At 39.6% G+C, this 18,467-nt stretch overlaps 1 protein-coding gene and 1 long non-coding RNA gene across 18 annotated transcripts in view; one reads left to right on the top strand and one right to left on the bottom strand.

Moving 5' to 3' along the window:
- Window positions 1-17,581, bottom strand: part of LOC130293822 (uncharacterized) — a 91,035-nt gene extending 73,454 nt beyond the window's left edge. Inside the window, exon 1 of the long non-coding RNA XR_008848306.1 lies at window positions 17,561-17,581. This is a non-coding gene — a long non-coding RNA (uncharacterized LOC130293822). The remainder of the gene's footprint in view (window positions 1-17,560) is intronic.
- The window catches only part of CELF4 (CUGBP Elav-like family member 4), a 1,140,249-nt gene that overhangs the window by 654,671 nt on the left and 467,111 nt on the right, over window positions 1-18,467 (top strand). The window lies entirely within an intron of this gene.

Raw genomic sequence — 18,467 nt, 5'->3', positions numbered from 1 at the left:
TAGATACAGTCAGGGAGTCAACAGACAGTTTCACACATGATAGAGTCAGATACGCCAGCTCACAAGACAGTATCACACATGGTAGGCTTAGATAATGTGGCTCAACAAATGGTACAACAATAAGGAAGTAATACATATGAATGGCTCATACACAAAAGGCAATATCCCACATGATAGACTTAGATACACCAGCTTGATTTCATATAGGATATATTTAGGTACACATGGGAGGTTTAGGTAAACAATGTCAGTATCACAATAGTAGGTGCCCTCCATGAACTTTAAAGGGGTACTCCGCCCCTAAACATCTTATCCCCTATCCAAAGGAGAGGGATAAGATGTCTTATTGTGGGGGTCCCGCCGCTGGGGACAACCCACAATCTTAGCTGCGTCACCCCAGACATCAGGAGCACAGAGCGAACTTGTGCGTGGTGCACGGGGCGGAGGCTCATGAACAACAGGGACATGCCCCCTCAATGCAAGACTATGGGAGGGGGGGGGTGGCGGCCATCACACCCCCTCCCATAGACTTGCATTGAGGGGGCATTGCCTTTATGTCACGAACGAGGTGTGGCCATAACGTCACAAGCCTCCAGAGCAGCACCCGAGGCTCCAAACGAAAGCCGGGAGATCACGGGGGTCGCTTTGATAGGGGATAAAATGTCTAGGTGGGGAGTACCCCTTTAAGGACCACTTTAAAAAAAATCACAACCCAGGTAACTAATAGAATGTGTATAAAAAAAATTCCCTGTATGTGTTCCTCTTGGGTGAGGCTTGGAGCTTCCTTTTCACGCCTATTGCTAGATAATTATGTGCAGATAAAGTAACCTTTATAAAGCTTATGGTCACATCCAGGCCAACCCACACTCATAATAACAACTGGAATCTGTAAAGAAGATATGTAAGTGTTCCTCATGGGTGGGACTAAGAGCTTCCTTTTCTGACCTATTTTGGACCAGAATTGTCAGATAATTGTGTGCAGGTAATTTAAACTTTAAAAAAGTTAATGGTCACATCCACTAACACTCACAATAACAACTGGAATCTGTAAAGTATGTCTGTCAGTGTTCCTCGTGGGCGGAGCTTAGACCTACTAGAAACCATTTTATTAGAGATTTTGTGCTTAAATCTACTGTGCGCTCAAATTTCTTTAGATTTATTCCTGTTTCTGTGATAATTTTTTTTTTTATGAAGCTACAGCTGCAGTCCCACAAATACACTGACTTGTATAGGATCCTGTGGACTGCAGCTGTCATTTAATAGTTAAAGTCAGTTAGTCAGCGCTACAAAAAGCCTCAGCCTGGCCCCCCAGCCTAAAGGTTACATCAGGCATCATACTGACAAGGAGTGTGGAGGTGGATTGCACCGTAATCAGGTTATAATTATATCACTCCATTAGCATTAAATATTCTCTCACTACACTTAACATGACCTGACCTTCTCACTTACAGACAGATTGCTGCACATTAAGCCTGAAAAAACTGTCATAAATAATAATAAAATGTCATTTTTAAGGGCAGAATGATTCCTCCTCATTGACAAAGATCCAGGATGGATTATTCGGATAAACACTTTGACAAATAAATGTAGAATAGCCCATGTGGGTCTGATTCCAGAACAGGTGCTGGATTATCAGATATCCCATTTTATATACTGCTCATAAAAATGTAGGGAACACTTATACTACACAATGTAACTCCAAGTCAATGACACTTCTGTGGAATCACACTGTCCACTCAGGAAGAAACACTGATTGACAATCAATTTCACATGCTGTTGTGCAAATGGAACAGACAACAGGTTGAAATTATAGGCAATTAGCAAGACACCCCAATAAAGGAGTGGTTCTGCAGGTGGTGACCACAGACCACTTCTCAGTTCCTATGTTTCCTGGCTGATGTTTTGGTCACTTTTGAATGCTGGCGGTGTTTTTACGCTAGTGGTAGCATGAGACGGAGTATACAACCCATACAAGTGTCTCAGGTGCAGCTCATCCAGGATGGCACATCAATGCGAGCTGTGACAAGAAGGTTTGTTGTGTCTGTCAGTGTAGTGTGCAGAGCATGGAGGTGCTACCAGGAGACAGGCCAGTACATCAGGAGATGTGGAGGAGGCCGTAGGAGGGCAACAACCCAGCAGCAGGACCACTACTTCCGCCTTTGTGCAAGGAGGAGCAGGAGGAGCACTGCCAGAGCCCTGCAAAATGACCTCCAGCAGGCCACAAATGTGCATGTCTCCACTCAAATGGTCAGAAACAGACTCCATGAGGGTGATATGAGGGCCCGACGTCCACAGGTGGGGGTTGTGCTTACAGCCCAACACCGTGCAGGACTTTTGGCATTTGCCAGAGAACACCAAGATTGGCAAATTCACCACTGGTGCCCTGTGCTCTTCACAGATGAAAGCAGGTTCACACTGAGCACATGTGACAGACATAACAGAGTCTGAAGACACCATGGAGAACGTTCTTCTGCCTGCAACATCCTCCAGCATGACATGACCGATTTGGCGGTGGGTCAGTAATGGTGTGGGGTGGCATTTCTTTGTTGGGCCGCACAGCCCTCTATGTGCTTGCCAGAGGTATCCTGACTGCATTAGGTACCGAGATGAGATCCTCAGACCCCTTGTGAGACCATATGCTGGTGCGGTTGGCCCTGGGTTCCTAATACAAGACAATGTTAGACCTCATGTGGCTGGAGTGTGTCAGCAGTTCCTGCAAGAGGAAGGCTTTGATGCTATGGACTGGCCCACCCGTTCCCCAGACCTGAATCCAATTGAGCACATCTGGGACATCATGTCTCACTCCATCCACCAATGCCACGTTGCACCACAGACTGTCCAGGAGTTGACGGATGCTTTAGTCCAGGTCTGGGAGGACATCCCTCAGGAGACCATCCTCCACCTCATCAGGAGCATGCCCAGGCTTGTTTTAAGGACATTACATAAAGTTGGATCAGCCTGTCGTGTGGTTTTCCACTTTGATTTTGAGTGTGACTCCATATCCAGACCTCCATGGGTTGATAAATTTGATAATTTTTGTGTGATTTTGTTGTTAGCATATTCAGCTATGTAAAGACGAAAATATTTAATACGATTAGTTCATTCATTCAGATCTAGGATGTGTTATCTTTATTTTTTGAGCAGTGTACATAGACAAGCACTATGTAATAAGATCTAACATGATAAATGCCCCCAGGGGGAGTACAGAGCCCCCTACTGGTTCTGCCTTATCCCTATGCCCTTAGAGCAGTGTTTCCCAACCAGTGTGTCCCACCAGTTTTTGCAAAACTACAACTCCCAGCATGCCCAGACAGCCAACAGCTTTTTCCCTTCTGACTATTGGACAGGTGTAGCAGAGCTGAATGCGCGGTCCTCTGTTTCTTCGCACACAGTGAGCATGTACTGCAGCTAGACATGGATTAAAACTACATATAACACATGACAATGACTGCAATAGATGTTGACCTGAAGTCCTATGTAAAATCCCAGACAACACAAAACAGTAGGTTCAGCTGCAGTCTCATCGAACATCTAATGTAACACAAAATTAGGACAGGTAGTGCAGCAGGATTAGGAAATATGATGAAAGCCATTTAAATCTTATCATATAGGAAGTGTTACATGCAGTCCTATGTAAAATCACAGATTACTGTAAGTCTATCTGCAGTCCTAACTAACATTAAATGTAACACAAAGTAAGGACAGGTGATGTAGCAGATATTACCTGCAGGCCTATAACATTTATATATATAATATATAGTACCTGCAGTCCTATGTAACAACAAGGAAAGCATGCAGCGATCACCCCCATTAGAATATATAAGCAGAAGGTTTTACTTGTAGACCCATGTAACACCAAGTAAAGCATGCAGTCATCGCTCAAACAAATGTATAAGCTGAAAGTGTTACTTACAGTCCTATGTAACACCAAAGAAAACATGCTGTAGGAATGTATAAGTAGAAGGTTTTACTTGCAGTCCTATGTAACACTAAGGAAAGCATACAGTGATCACTCAGTAGTATGAATGTATAAGCAGAAGGTGTTACTTGCAGTCCTATGTAACAGCAAGGAAAGTATGAAGAATGTGCAGTAGGTGTTACTGTAAGTCCTGTGTAACCCCAAGAAAATCTATAAGTGATAACTCACTGAGAACATATAAAGCAGAAGGTGTCACCTGCAGCCCCATGTAAGAAACAGATTACAAACAATAATGATTTGTCTCTGGCTGCATCTATTAGGTTTATCTACCTCTCTACATAAAACTACAAAGAGCACACCATGATATTACAATGAATTGGGCCACGTGACAAACTCAGCTCTGCTACATCTGCATGTCTTCATAAACAACTAATGGGCAATGAATAGCATTTATATGCACTCAGCTCGGCTCTTCCCGGCCGCCTCCTCTGTTTCAATTTTCCCATTGTGTCTGTTCAGGGCTAATTTTCCATCGCAGGCCTCCATTATAATGAAGACCTAGTGTGCGTGGCCTGGAAGGCCAACAGATGCGCCCCGTCCCCGCTCAAATAACAGGGCTTATTTGGTAAAAAACATTATCTGTAATGTGGAAATGGTCTGACTTCAGGCTGAGATTCATCATCATTACCCGAACATCATCTCAAGCTCAAGCTCTGGCAACAGCGAAGGAAAGGAACGTGGCTTAATTCAGTCAGCGCCGAGTGAGACAGAGGACAGCAAATGATTTATGACGGAAATCAATGCAATCATAATACTTTAGGATGGTAAAATTGGGATGTTCACCAAGAGCTTACAATATCACCTGGGAGAGCGAAAACATGGACAACGCAGTCAAAGGCTTTATAAATCCATCCTCCCAGGATACAGGAAAGGAGGCCACACGTGTCTCTTTGTGATGATGATGGTTTTACATTAATTGGAGTTTATTATTCCCACATACAGGTTATCTGATCTTTTTTGTTGGCGTGGGGGGTGTACCAGAGGACTTCTTAAGGAATTAGTTTAGGGACACTAGAGTAGTGTTACATGAATATAACTACTATAATACTGCTCCTATGTACAAGAATATAATTACTATAATACTGCTCCTATATACAAGAATATAACTACTATAATACTGCTCCTATGTACAAGAATATAACTACTATAATACTGCTCCTATGTACAAGAATATAACTACTATAATACTGCTCCTATGTACAAGAATATAACTACTATAATACTGCCTCCTATGTACATGAATATAACTACTATAATACTGCCTCCTATGTACAAGAATATAACTACTATAATACTGCTCCTATGTACAAGAATATAACTACTATAATACTGCTCCTATATACATGAATATGACTACTATAATACTGCCTCCTATGTACAAGAATATAACTACTATAATACTGCTCCTATGTACATGAATATAACTACGATAATACTACTCCCTATGTACATGAATATAACTACTATAATACTGCTGCCTATATACAAGAATATAACTACTATAATACTGCTCCTATGTACAAGAATATAACTACTATAATACTGCCTCCTATGTACAAGAATATAAATACTATAATACTGCTCCTATGTACAAGAATATAACTACTATAATACTGCCTCCTTTGTACATGAATATAACTACTATAATACTGCCTCCTATGTACATGAACATAACTACTATAATATGGCCCCCTATGTACATGAATATAACTACTATAATACTGCTCCTATGTACAAGAATATAACTACTATAATACTGCCCCCTATATACAAGAATATAACTACTTTACTACTGCTCCTATATACAAGAATATAACTACTATAATACGGCCTCATATGTACAAGAATATAACTACTATAATACTGCTCCTATATACAAGAATATAACTACTATAATACTGCCCCCTATATACAAGAATATAACTACCATAATGCTGTCTCCTATGTACAAGAATATAACTACTATAATACTGCCTCCTATGTACAAGAATATAACTACTATAATACTGCTCCTATAAACAAGAATATAACTACTATAATACTGTCTCCTATGTACAAGAATATAACTACTATAATACCGCCCCTATATACAAGATCATAACTACTATAATACTGCTCCTATGTACAAGAATATAACTACTATAATACTGCCTCCTATGTACAAGAATATAACTACTGTAATACTGCCTCCTATATACAAGAATATAACTACTATAATACTGCTCCTATATACAAGAATATATCTACTATAATACTGCCCCCTATATACAAGAATATAACTACTATAATAGTGTCTCCTATGTACAAGAATATAACTACTATAATACTGCCCCTATGTATAAGAATATAACTACTATAATACTGTCTCCTATGTACAAGAATATAACTACTATAATACTGCTCCTATGTATAAGAATATAACTACTATAATACTGCCCCTATGTATAAGAATATAACTACTATAATACTGTCTCCTATGTACAAGAATATAACTACTATAAGACTGCTCCTATATACAAGCATATAACTACTATAATACTGCCCCTATGTATAAGAATATAACTACTATAATACTGCCCCCTATATACAAGAATATAACTACTATAATTCTGCTTCTATATACAAGAATACAACTACTATAATACTGCCCCTATATACAAGAATATAACTACTATAATACTGCTCCTATATACAAGAATATAACTACTATAATACTGCTCCTATATACAAGAATATAACTAAAATAATACTGCTCCTATGTACAAGAATATAACTACTATAATACTGTCTCCTATGTACAAGAATATAACTACTATAATACTGCCCCTATGTATAAGAATATAACTACTATAATACTGTCTCCTATGTACAATACTAAATCTACTATAATACTGCTCCTATATACAAGCATATAACTACTATAATACTGCCCCTATGTATAAGAATATAACTACTATAATACTGCCCCCTATATACAAGAATATAACTACTATAATTCTGCTCCTATATACAAGAATATAACTACTATAATACTGCTCCTATATACAAGAATATAACTACTATAATACTGCTCCTATATACAAGAATATAACTACTATAATACTGCTCCTATATACAAGAATATAACTAAAATAATACTGCTCCTATGTACAAGAATATAACTACTATAATACTGTCTCCTATGTACAAGAATATAACTACTATAATACTGCCCCTATGTATAAGAATATAACTACTATAATACTGTCTCCTATGTACAATACTAAATCTACTATAATACTGCTCCTATATACAAGCATATAACTACTATAATACTGCCCCCTATATACAAGATCATCATAACTACTATAATACTGCCCTCTATGCAGAAGGGATAGACATGCTGAGGCTTATATTTGTACAGCGGCTTCAGTCCCTTTCTTCACTTGGAGATGGTTGGTGTCTGGCAGCGCAGTTCACGCACAATGCCAGACGGGAATCTTTTGTCAGTAACTCGCTTTGAATTTTTTTTATTGAAAGCCACTGACTGGCAAAATGAAATTTACAAGTCCTGGCAATTTGTCAGAAGGGAACAAAATGACATTTTTTGTTGCTGTAATGAGCGGAGACAAGAGGTCAGCCCAATGAAGGATGCGGACATTGATCCACATGTACTGCACCTTTATCTCTCTGCCCCGTCCTATTATTCCTGAGAATCATAATGAGGACGCGGCTAATGAGATGTTACCATACATGTTACCCGTCTTATATGGAGGACGAATGGTGGGGCTGAGCCAGTGTATTGGGGAAAGGGGGGGGATAAAGCATGAGGCAAGCTGGGTAATGTCATAAAGGGAAAAAGTACACCAACAAATTATCCAATTGTAGTAAAAATAAAAAATAAACAATATACAATTTATTTTAAAAAAGGAACAAATAAAAGTATACAAAGTATATATATTGTTTAAACAAGATATCTAAAAAGAATTATGGCCGTAAATGTTGGCACCCATGAAATTTTTCAAGAAAATGAAGTTTTTCTCACAGAAAAGGATTGCAGTAACACATGTTTTACTAGACACATGTTTATTCCCTTTGTGTGTACTGGAACTAAACCAAAAAAGGGAGGAAAAAAAGCTAATTGGACATAATGTCACATGAAACTCCAAAAATGGGCTGGACAAAATTATTGGCACCGTTTCAGAATTGTGGAAAAATAAGACTGTTTCAAGCATGTGATGCTCCTTTAAAATCACCAGGGGCAAGTAACAGGTGTGGGCAGTATAAAAATCACGCCTGAAAGCAGATAAAAAGGAGAGAAGTTCACTTAGTCTTTGCATTGTGTGTCTGTGTGTGCCACACTAAGCATGGACAACAGAAAGAGGAGAAGAGAACTGTCTGAGGACTTGAGAACCAAAATTGTTGAAAAATATCAACAATCTCAAGGTTACAAGTCCATCTCCAGAGATCTAGATTTGCCTTTGTCAACAGTGTGCAACATTATCAAGACGTTTGCAACCCTTGGCACTGTAGCTAATCTCCCTGGGCATGGACAGAAGAGAAAAATGGATGAAGGGTGTCAACGCAGGATAGTCCGGATGGTGGATAAGCAGCCCCAAACAAGTTCCAATGATATTCAAGCTGTCCTGCAGGCTCAGGGAGCATCAGTGTCAGCGCGAACTATCTGTCGACATTTAAATGAAATGAAATGCTATGACAAAAGACCCAGGAGGACCCCACTGCTGACACAGAGACATAAAAAAGCAAGAATAAATTTTGCCAAAATGAACTTGAGTAAGCCAAAATCCTTCTGGGAAAACGTCTTGTGGACAGATGAGACCAAGATAGAGCTTTTTGGTAAAGCACATCATTTTACTGTTTACTGACAGTATGGTGGAGGTTCAATGATGTTTTGGGGTTGTTTTGCTGCCTCTGGCACTGGGTGCCTTGAATGTGTACAAGGCATCATGAAATCTGAGGATTACCAACGGATTTTGGGTCGCACTGTACAGCCTAGTGTCAGAAAGCTGGGTTTGCATCCGAGATCTTGGGTCTTCCAGCTGGACAATGACCCCAAACATATGTCAAAAAGCACCCAGAAATGCATGGCAACAAAGCGCTGGAGAGTTCTGAAGGGACCAGCAATGAGTCCAGATCTAAATCCCATTGAACACCTGTGGAAAGATCTTAAAGGGGTATTCCAGGAAAAAAACTTTTTTTTATATATCAACTGGCTCCAGAAAGTTAAACAGATTTGTAAATTACTTATATTGAAATATTTTAATCCTTTCACTGTCTCGGGAACCGCCCAGTTTAGAAGCAAATCCCCATAGCAAACCTCTTCTAAACTGGGCGGTTCCCGAGACATGTGTCATCAGAGAGCACTTAGACAGAAAAGAACAACTCAACTTCAGAAGCTCATAAGTACTGAAAGGAATAAGATTTTTTAATAGAAGTAATTTACAAATCTGTTTAACTTTCTGGAGCCAGTTGATATATATATATATATATATATATATATATATATATATATAGATAGATAGATAGATAGATAGATATATATATAGATATATATATATATAAACATTTTTTCCTGGATAACCCCTTTAAAATTGCTGTTGGGAAAAGGCGCCCTTCCGATAAGAGAGACCTGGAGCAGTTTGCAAAGGAAGAGTGGTCCAACATTCCGGCTGAGAGGTGTAAGAAGCTTATTGATGGTTTTAGGAAGCGACTGATTTCAGTTATTTTTTCCAAAGGATGTGCAAACAAATATAAAGTTAAGGGTGCCAATAATTTTGTCCAGCCCATTTTTGGTGTTTGGTGTGACATTATGTCCAATTTCCTTTTTTGGTTTAGTTCCAATGCACACAAAGGGAATAAACATGTGCATAGCAAAACATGTGTTACTGCAATCCTTTTCTGTGAGAAATACTTCATTTTCTTGAAAACTGTCAGGGGTGCCATGACTGTAAATACATAAAAATAAAAAATAATAGTAATACTAATAATAATAATAAAAGTATACAATAGGCATAATAGTATGCAAATTATATAAACTTTATTTTATAATACTTTTTTTTAAGTGAATGAAATATGTGTGTAAGAAAGTATACAGAGAAAAATTGCAAAAAGCACTGTAATTCTTTAGTGCCGCCACTAGGGGCAGAGCATGCACAAGACAAGAGTATTCATAATTTACAAACTTTACCCTTCATGATTTCCATGATATTTATTTATTAATTTTCTTGCTATTGTTTGCAGTGTTTTTTGTTTTTTAGAACCCTTGTACACATTTCCAGCTTTTTGTCCTTATTTGATAGATACCTAAACTTTTGCTGTGTGTTTTATGGTGAAGTTTAAATGTGACATTGCCGAGGAGTAAAGGTTGGGTGACTTGACGCGTTACTGTAGTGTAAGATTATAGCGACTGAATGAAGCGGCGCCGGGAGATAATCATTGAGACAGTCATAAATACACCGTCTCTCCAGGTTGTCACACATCACAGGTGCCGGGATGACTCATAAAGCGGCAAAGCGTTACCGGGAGGTTTATGAGGTCATCGCACTTTGATAGCGTTTAAGAGAAATCCCATAAACATACTCTTTGCTTATTCATTAATTTCTATAATTGGAAGTGCAGGATTTCTTCCCGTGTCGCTTTTCCTGGGAGCTGTAAAGTAAGATTTCTAGAGCAAAACTGATTTAGTCTGTTCTGCTAATGTTCTCTGTGCAAAGTCTAGAGACGGTTCCAGAGTGGTGAACAAAAACCTGCACCAATGAAAGGAATAGGGGGAGGGAGGGTACACTACTGTTTTCCTATTTAACCCAAAATTGCTAGAAATTCCCCATAATGTAACATTTTTATAAACCTGCACCCTATTGAGGTCCAACTCATAGGATGGCAAGCTAGGGTGACGAGACGCTTGTGATACAACAGTATCATTTCTAATCTGCTGCCTTAAGTTCTGGCCAGACAAAAAGTTTACATGAACACCGTCACACAATATTGACATCTTAAATGAGCATTGTCAGATCCCAAAACTTTTTATATGTTGATATTGATGGAGATTAAAGATCTTTTGTAATGTGGTTGTTTTAAAAAAAATTGACACTAACCAGTCCTGCAGCAGCATTAGCTTGTCCATGAGTCATGGACAAGAGATGACTGATGGACAAGGCTGCATTAGCAGACACACCAATCACCTCCCATCACCACAAGGGAGGCACACATCACCTCCCACCACTACAAAGGAGGCACACACCCCCTCCCATCACACACTAATCACATCCCACCACCACAAGGGAGGCACACACCACCTCCCACCACTACAAGGGAGGCACACATCCCATCACCACAAGGGAGGGACACGCCCCCTCCCATCACACACCAATCACCTCCCACCACTACAGGGGAGGCACACACCCCCTCCCACCACTACAAGGGAGGCACACATCCCATCACCACAAGGGAGGGACACGCCCCTTCCCATCACACACCAATCACCTCCCACCACTACAGGGGAGGCACACACCCCCTCCCACCACACACCAATCACCTCCCACCACCATAAGGGAGGCACACACCCCCTCCCACCACACACCAATCACCTCCCACCACCACAAGGGAGGCACACACCCCCTCCCACCACACACCAATCACCTCCCACCACCACAAGGGAGGCACACATCCCCTCCCACCACACACCAATGACTTCCCACCACCACAAGGGAGGAACTCACCCCCTTCCCCTGAGAGGATTTCTTACACTGTGAACTAATGATAGAGGCATACAAATTAGATGTACATGGTCAGGATTAGGTACTGAGCAACATATTTTTTTTGTGTGTGTGTGTGATCTGACAGGTACACTTTAATAGTGTTGAGCGGCATAGGCCATATTCGAATTCGCGAATATTCGCGAATATATGACGAATATTCGTCATATATTCACGAATATTCGCATATTCGTTATATTCTCGTTTTATTTTCGCGTATGCGAACATTCCCATATGCGAAAATTAACATATGTGAATATCAGCATATACAAAATTAGCATACGAAACAATTCACATATGCGAAAATTAACATATGTGAATATTAGCATACACAAAATTAGCATGCGAGAAAATTCGCATATGCGAAAATTAGCATATACTAATTTTCGTATATGCGAATTTTCGCACACCAGTCTAACACAGTAGTATTACAGCCTTCTTTACACCACACAATCTGGAAGCAGAGAGGGGTGATCACTGTGATGTGTACTGTGGAAAAAAAACAAAACAAAAAAACGAATATTCGTAATTACGAATATATAGCGCTATATTCGCGAAATTCGCGAATTCGCGAATATGCGATATTCGCGAATAATATTCGAATTGCGAATATTCGTGAGCAACACTACACTTTAACTATGTAACAGCAGATGCAACTCCATGCCGCTCTGAAGGCTGGGGCTATATGTAGACTTTAATGTTACGGTTGATGACTTGCCCACATCTTTTCCTACCCATGTCTTCCTGATACTTGGTCATGTGACTAGTGACTACATACAAGTAATTCCTGCATATACCAGAACCTACTCCGACTTGAAAGTGTGACACACCAGTGCGAGACAATATATGTACAGTATCCTAGTTGACTACGTTCAGGCCACAAAAGCCATTGTGGTCCGTGCCTATTCGGGCTCATGTTAGTCAGCATCCTATTTTGCCAATGAATATATATATATATATATATATATATATATATATATATATATATATGTGCTGTGAACAATCATGACATGAACCATGCCTAAAGCTGGCACGATTTCCTCATCTCTACTGCGCGTTTTGGGTTTGCACCAATGGTGGAGACTGACAGTAAAGTCTTTAGACGGCACTACTTCTTAACTTTCTACTGTTCTTCAGCTGGGTCCCTGAGACTCGGAGAGATCTTACACAACAGGCTTGGCCCGGAGCTCCTCACTGCGTTAATTCCGAATATGTCCGCACTCCATAAATGTGATTACTGTATGCTTCCCCTATGTTATCACTTCCATTAGAAGAGCTGATGCAGACCCATATCTGCTGCAATATAATCTATTCCCTGGATTTTGCTTGCCTGGCATGAACCCAGAGGCATTTATGCCGGAGTTCTCCTTAAGTTAATTAAAACTTTTAAGGTCAGAGGCCAAGTATACTTTAATTGCTCAGTCTAGGAACTCATTCCAGTGGTGTTTTGTAATACTCATTAGAGCACATTTGTAATAATATGCTATGAATTAATGGAAAGACAATCTCCCCAGATTGCTTCCAGAGAGCTGCGTAACTTCATTGTTGGGTGCAGGGGCAGCGTTTTACTCACAGGAGAGAGGACGACGTAAGAGGAATTCAGCAGAAAGTTACTGGATTGACTTAATAAGCTAAATAGAGTTTGTTACACTTTATAATATATTTTCTTATATGGGACTACGTACAGTATTATCTTTGAAGCATTAAAAATAGAGGCCTTCATAAAGGTTAGGGCGGTATTATTACAATTATATTTATGCCCGATATTATAGTAGTTATATTCTTGTACATAGGAGAAGTATTTTAGTAGTTATATTCTTGTATACAGAGGCGGTATTATAGCAGTTGTATTTTTGTTCTTAGGAACAGTATTATAGTAGTTCTATTCTTGTATATAGAAGGCAGTATTATAGCAGTTATATTCTTGTATATAGGAGGCAGTATTATAGTAGTTATATTCTTGTATATAGGAGCAGTATTATGGTAGTTAAATTCTTATATATAGGAGCAGTATTATAGCAGTTGTATTCTTGTACTTAGGAACAGTACTATAGTAGTTATATTCTTGTATATAGGAGGCAGAATTATAGTAGTTATATTCTTGTATATAGGAGGCAGTACTATAGTAGTTATATTCTTGTATATAGGAGGCAGAATTATAGTAGTTATATTCTTGTATATAGGAGGCAGTATTATAGTAGTTATATTCTTGTATATAGGAGGCAGTATTATAGTAGTTATATTCTTGTATATAGGAGCAGTATTATAGTAGTTATATTCTTGTATATAGGAGCAGTATTATAGTAGTTATATTCTTGTATATAGAAGCAGTATTATAGTAGTTATATTCTTGTATATAGGAGGCAGTATTATAGTAGTTATATTCTTGTTCATAGGAGGCAGTATTATAGTAGTTATATTCTTGTATACAGAGGCAGTATTATAGTAGTTATATTCTTGAACTGAGGAGCAATATTATAGTAGTTATCAAGCTTGCAAGTAGAAAAGTAAACTCCTGCACTCACCGATTAAAATGTAACTTTTATTTCATCTTCTTATAAAATCAGCTGGCCACAATGCGGTAAAAATAGGAATAAAGAAAGGCTACAGCCGGAGCTGAGCGGGTGAAGGCTACGAGCCGGTTTTGCAGTATGCCCGCTTCGTCTGGCCGTGAAACAGGCTTGTAGCCATCACCCACTCAGCAGTGTGTGATAATCCTATAGCTCTGTTATTACCCGCACACGGGTCAGGCATCTATATTTTATACAGCTAACATCAGCAATACCCTGGCTTCAAGTTCCTTTACCATTTCAATTTACTCTCTGCCTTTTCTTCTTTGTAGCATCAAATAAATGTATTTTGTGTAGAACAGAAACTTGGGGGGGAGAGTGTTTTATTTTAGTCCGGGGCAGCCGGGTGTAACAGAGGCCTTCACTGACCCTTATCCATTATGTTCCAAGTTTATGCCTGAAGAACATCAATGGGCAAAGTCAGGATTTGCAGACCATCAAGTTTCTTTGTTGTTCTTTTTTTATTTCATTTGTTCTTTGAGAAAAGCTGAAACTTAAGATGGTGTCTGGAGGCAACACACAAGGAACATTTTTTAAATGCGGTTCTCTTAATAAATAGAGACAGTATAAGAGGACAACAACACGAGCAGGGGGGTTTAAGGCAACTTCTGTCAGATGAACGATGATCAGGCTCTGACTCTGCCATTGCCCTCCATGTTTTGAAGGATTTATCATTCCAACACACCCAAGGGCTCAGTATCGTCTCCTATCTTCCTTTACTATATTGATATACCGAGATATACAGTCCTTCATCCTCTAGGACTATGATCTTTCTTGGATGCAGAATTAATCATCATGGGATACAAGTCTAACAATAATGTTCATGTTCTGAAGAACAATAGTTCAGTATGTCCAAGAGAAAGTTCCAGTTGATGCACCAGATTTTATTTGGTTGGAAAAAAATGGTCCAACCATCTATCATCTTTGATCTCTTTAGCCCGGTTACTGATACCAGTGACATAATGGTCCAAATGGGTTCCGCTGCTGGTTCTATCACTAGACAATAGATGTGAATCCACTCCACAGTGGACAGTTGCATCATAGTGACTTTTTTGTGACTTAGTAGGTGACATAGTAGTTAGAGTCAATGGAAAGAAGTTGGGTGCACGACTCAAGTATCAGAAATGACATGGTACAACTTGGTCAGAAGTTCCAAAATATCTTCAGCTGCTTCATTTAAGCCACCATGAAGAGTGGCGTTTCAGCAGAAAGATTGTTGTTCTCAAGCAAAACATTGTACTTCATGGTGGTTTAAATAAAGCTGCAGACTCAACTTCAGAACCTCTGACTACTCTGTGATTATTTCCATTTTGATGTTCGTTGAGATGGGTTTGGAAGCCCTATAGACCACACAAGGAGTAGAGGAACATTGGTGTTGGTTCCTTTGTTTTACTGAGTGAAGATGTTGCATATGATAACTAGTAAATGAACACACCATGCATACTCTGCATCCATGGTTAAAGTGGTTCTCCGGATAGGACAACTATGTAGAATGCAGGGCTACCAACTAATGAAAGGCAACTACTCTATCAATGTACTTTGACTGAATTACTGAATATATTGGGCATCCTTCCTGTGGGCATGCTTTTGCTTCAAAAGTAAAGATCCCTAGTGTGATTTAATAAGGAGATGGTCCTAACCTGGCGTAGTCTATTTGTTACCTCTATAACCACATACACAGTTTACTTAGGCTTCAGATAATCTTTTTCTCTATTGTTAGTTTTAACTTGAGATTACATGATCAGTGTATAAAGTCTATGCTGACTTCTGTTGCCACTCTCAGATACCTCCGAGGGCAACTTATCACCTATTAGATTACAATGATCAGGCATGTTAAAGACCAACTGCCTGATCTTTCTTCTTTGGAGGACCCAGTCCATACTAGATTGTTGGCCAGTACTACTGAATTCATTGGGTTGGCTGATGACAGTTCGTTCTTTAAAGGGGTACACCGCCCCTAGAAATCGTATCCCCTATCCAAAGGATAGGGGATAAGATGTCAGATCGCGGGGGTCCCGCCGCTGGGGACCCCCGGGATCTCGGCTGCAGCACCCACCTGTTGCAGCTTCTGGAAACGCTGGAGGCTTCGACTCCTGGCCACGGTGACGTGAGATCGTGATGTCCTTTGGATAGGGGATAAGATGTCTAGGGGCGGAGTAGCCCTTTAAGTAAACGTTTCCTCCTGATGGTATCACGTAGGATCCATTCAATTTCCTTGCAAAGTTTTCTTGAATCCCAAATAGGCCACATCTTTAATAATTTCCTTAATCTTTCATAGTGTTTTCAATAATTGCCCATTCACCAGTAGTTGTTCCCTCTCTGGTTCCCAAAATTATGGTAAATGAATTGCTGAGTTGAGGTCTTGGACTTGAAGCGTTATGTTGGACTTCCCATTGCCAGGCCTCTTGTACCACCAATAATCCTTGTGTTGAGGAACACATGCTGAGGTGAGGTCTACGTGCTGCATAGCTATATAATCTTTCTCCTTGTAAGTTTTCTAGATATGTATTAAATATAAAATTAACATAGAAAATGGGAAATTTACCCAAGGCCATTGTGTAACGTGTCATTATGTTTCATGTCTGTCAAGCGCCATGTCAGAGAAAAATAGTAACGAGCATTTTAAATGTGCAACAGATTGCCTCACTATCTAAACATTTGCACAAGAAGGGCAAGACTTTCAATTTAACCAGACTTGGGCACCTTAGGGAGGAAATGTTCAGCATTTCACATTGCAGCTGTAACAAGGCCAAACTCCGGAGCTCAATAGGATTCTAGACCTAATTAGTACTTAATGATCTGGAGAGGCACGAATGTCCATCACCCTATTCTTCCGTCTCCTCTCCTTCGCCAGTTCTTAATTAACCTTCAAGGAGGTGGCGATAGGTTGCCAAGGATACCATATTGATCCTCTCTTTCCCTTTGTCTTGCCCCCCCTGACGCACCTGCAGATGCAGAAGATAGGACTAAGTTGCCCCTTGTTTCATTCCTAGATGGTGCCACCAATCAATGTCTATTAATGAGATACAACTTGCAAGATTGCTAATTCACGGCAGGTTGGAAAAGGTCATCGGTATCTCTCATCTGTTTCAAATTAACAAGTGTGAATATTCAAGGTTTAAAACTTTCCTGGAGCAGTCAGTGGAAAATGAAAAATGGCCTTTACTTGTAACAAGTGACGTTCACCCTCATCTTTATTCACTAGATATAATCTCCTACAGCGGGTAAAGGTTTATAGAATTATATGCAAAACTCACCATCGGCATGTAGAGTCTAACGCCAATTCATCCTATTAAAAAGAAATAAAGAAGTTACCACTACAATATCTCAAAGTAAAAAAAAAGAAATGTTGTAGTGCCCATAGAGATTGGTTTTGAGGGATGATTGGGCAATGCCCATGCACATAGCACCACACGGTCTCCATAAGCTTTCAGGATAGATGGACACTTGTCCCTGATGCCTGTAGGGTCTTCTGGCTCAGAGGGTTAGGGAAAAGATTGAGATTCCTTTTTGCTTTTGAAGAAGGCTTGAGGACCAGATGTGTGTTAAGTTAGAAGGTTCTGGTCCGTCAAGCAAAGTCGGCATTGGGACAACCACAGGGCATCACTTATAGTATCATTGTACTTAGGGCCAACTGGTATCCGGGGCCGCTTCTTTAGGAAATAAAGAAACTACAGTCCATAGATAAAGAACTATTTTCACATAGAGTATCACAAGAGTTTGTTGCAATATATCAGATAAACCTTAGACCTAGTACTTTTCATGGCTTGTTCCTTGGCATCATAGGGCCACATGATGAAAACCTATGCAGCACATTTTGGCCAGGAAGTTTTGATGCAAACTGCATAGAAAAAGGTTATCCATCTAGTAAGTTGTGTACAGTGGGGGTGGCCCATAGCAAATATCATACTGGGCTTCATATTTTGGTGTCTGATTTTTCAGCGTAGTACCAGTGCCCTGTCATTCCACCTGTCTATAACACGGCTCCTTATAGGGTAGAATTACAAAGACAAGGAGCAGTGCTCCAACATTGGAATTTTCAATAGATACATAAATATGAGACAGACAGATAGATAGATAGATAGATGAGGGATAGATATATATGAGATAGATAGATTGAAAGATTTTGGATAGATAGATAGATAGATAGATATGAGATAGATA

This window comes from Hyla sarda, chromosome 1, assembly GCF_029499605.1.
Source record: "Hyla sarda isolate aHylSar1 chromosome 1, aHylSar1.hap1, whole genome shotgun sequence".
Classification (NCBI taxonomy): Eukaryota; Metazoa; Chordata; class Amphibia; order Anura; family Hylidae; genus Hyla; species Hyla sarda.
Note: the sequence above shows the minus strand (reverse complement) of the source record. Positions and strands in the feature narration are given on the sequence as shown.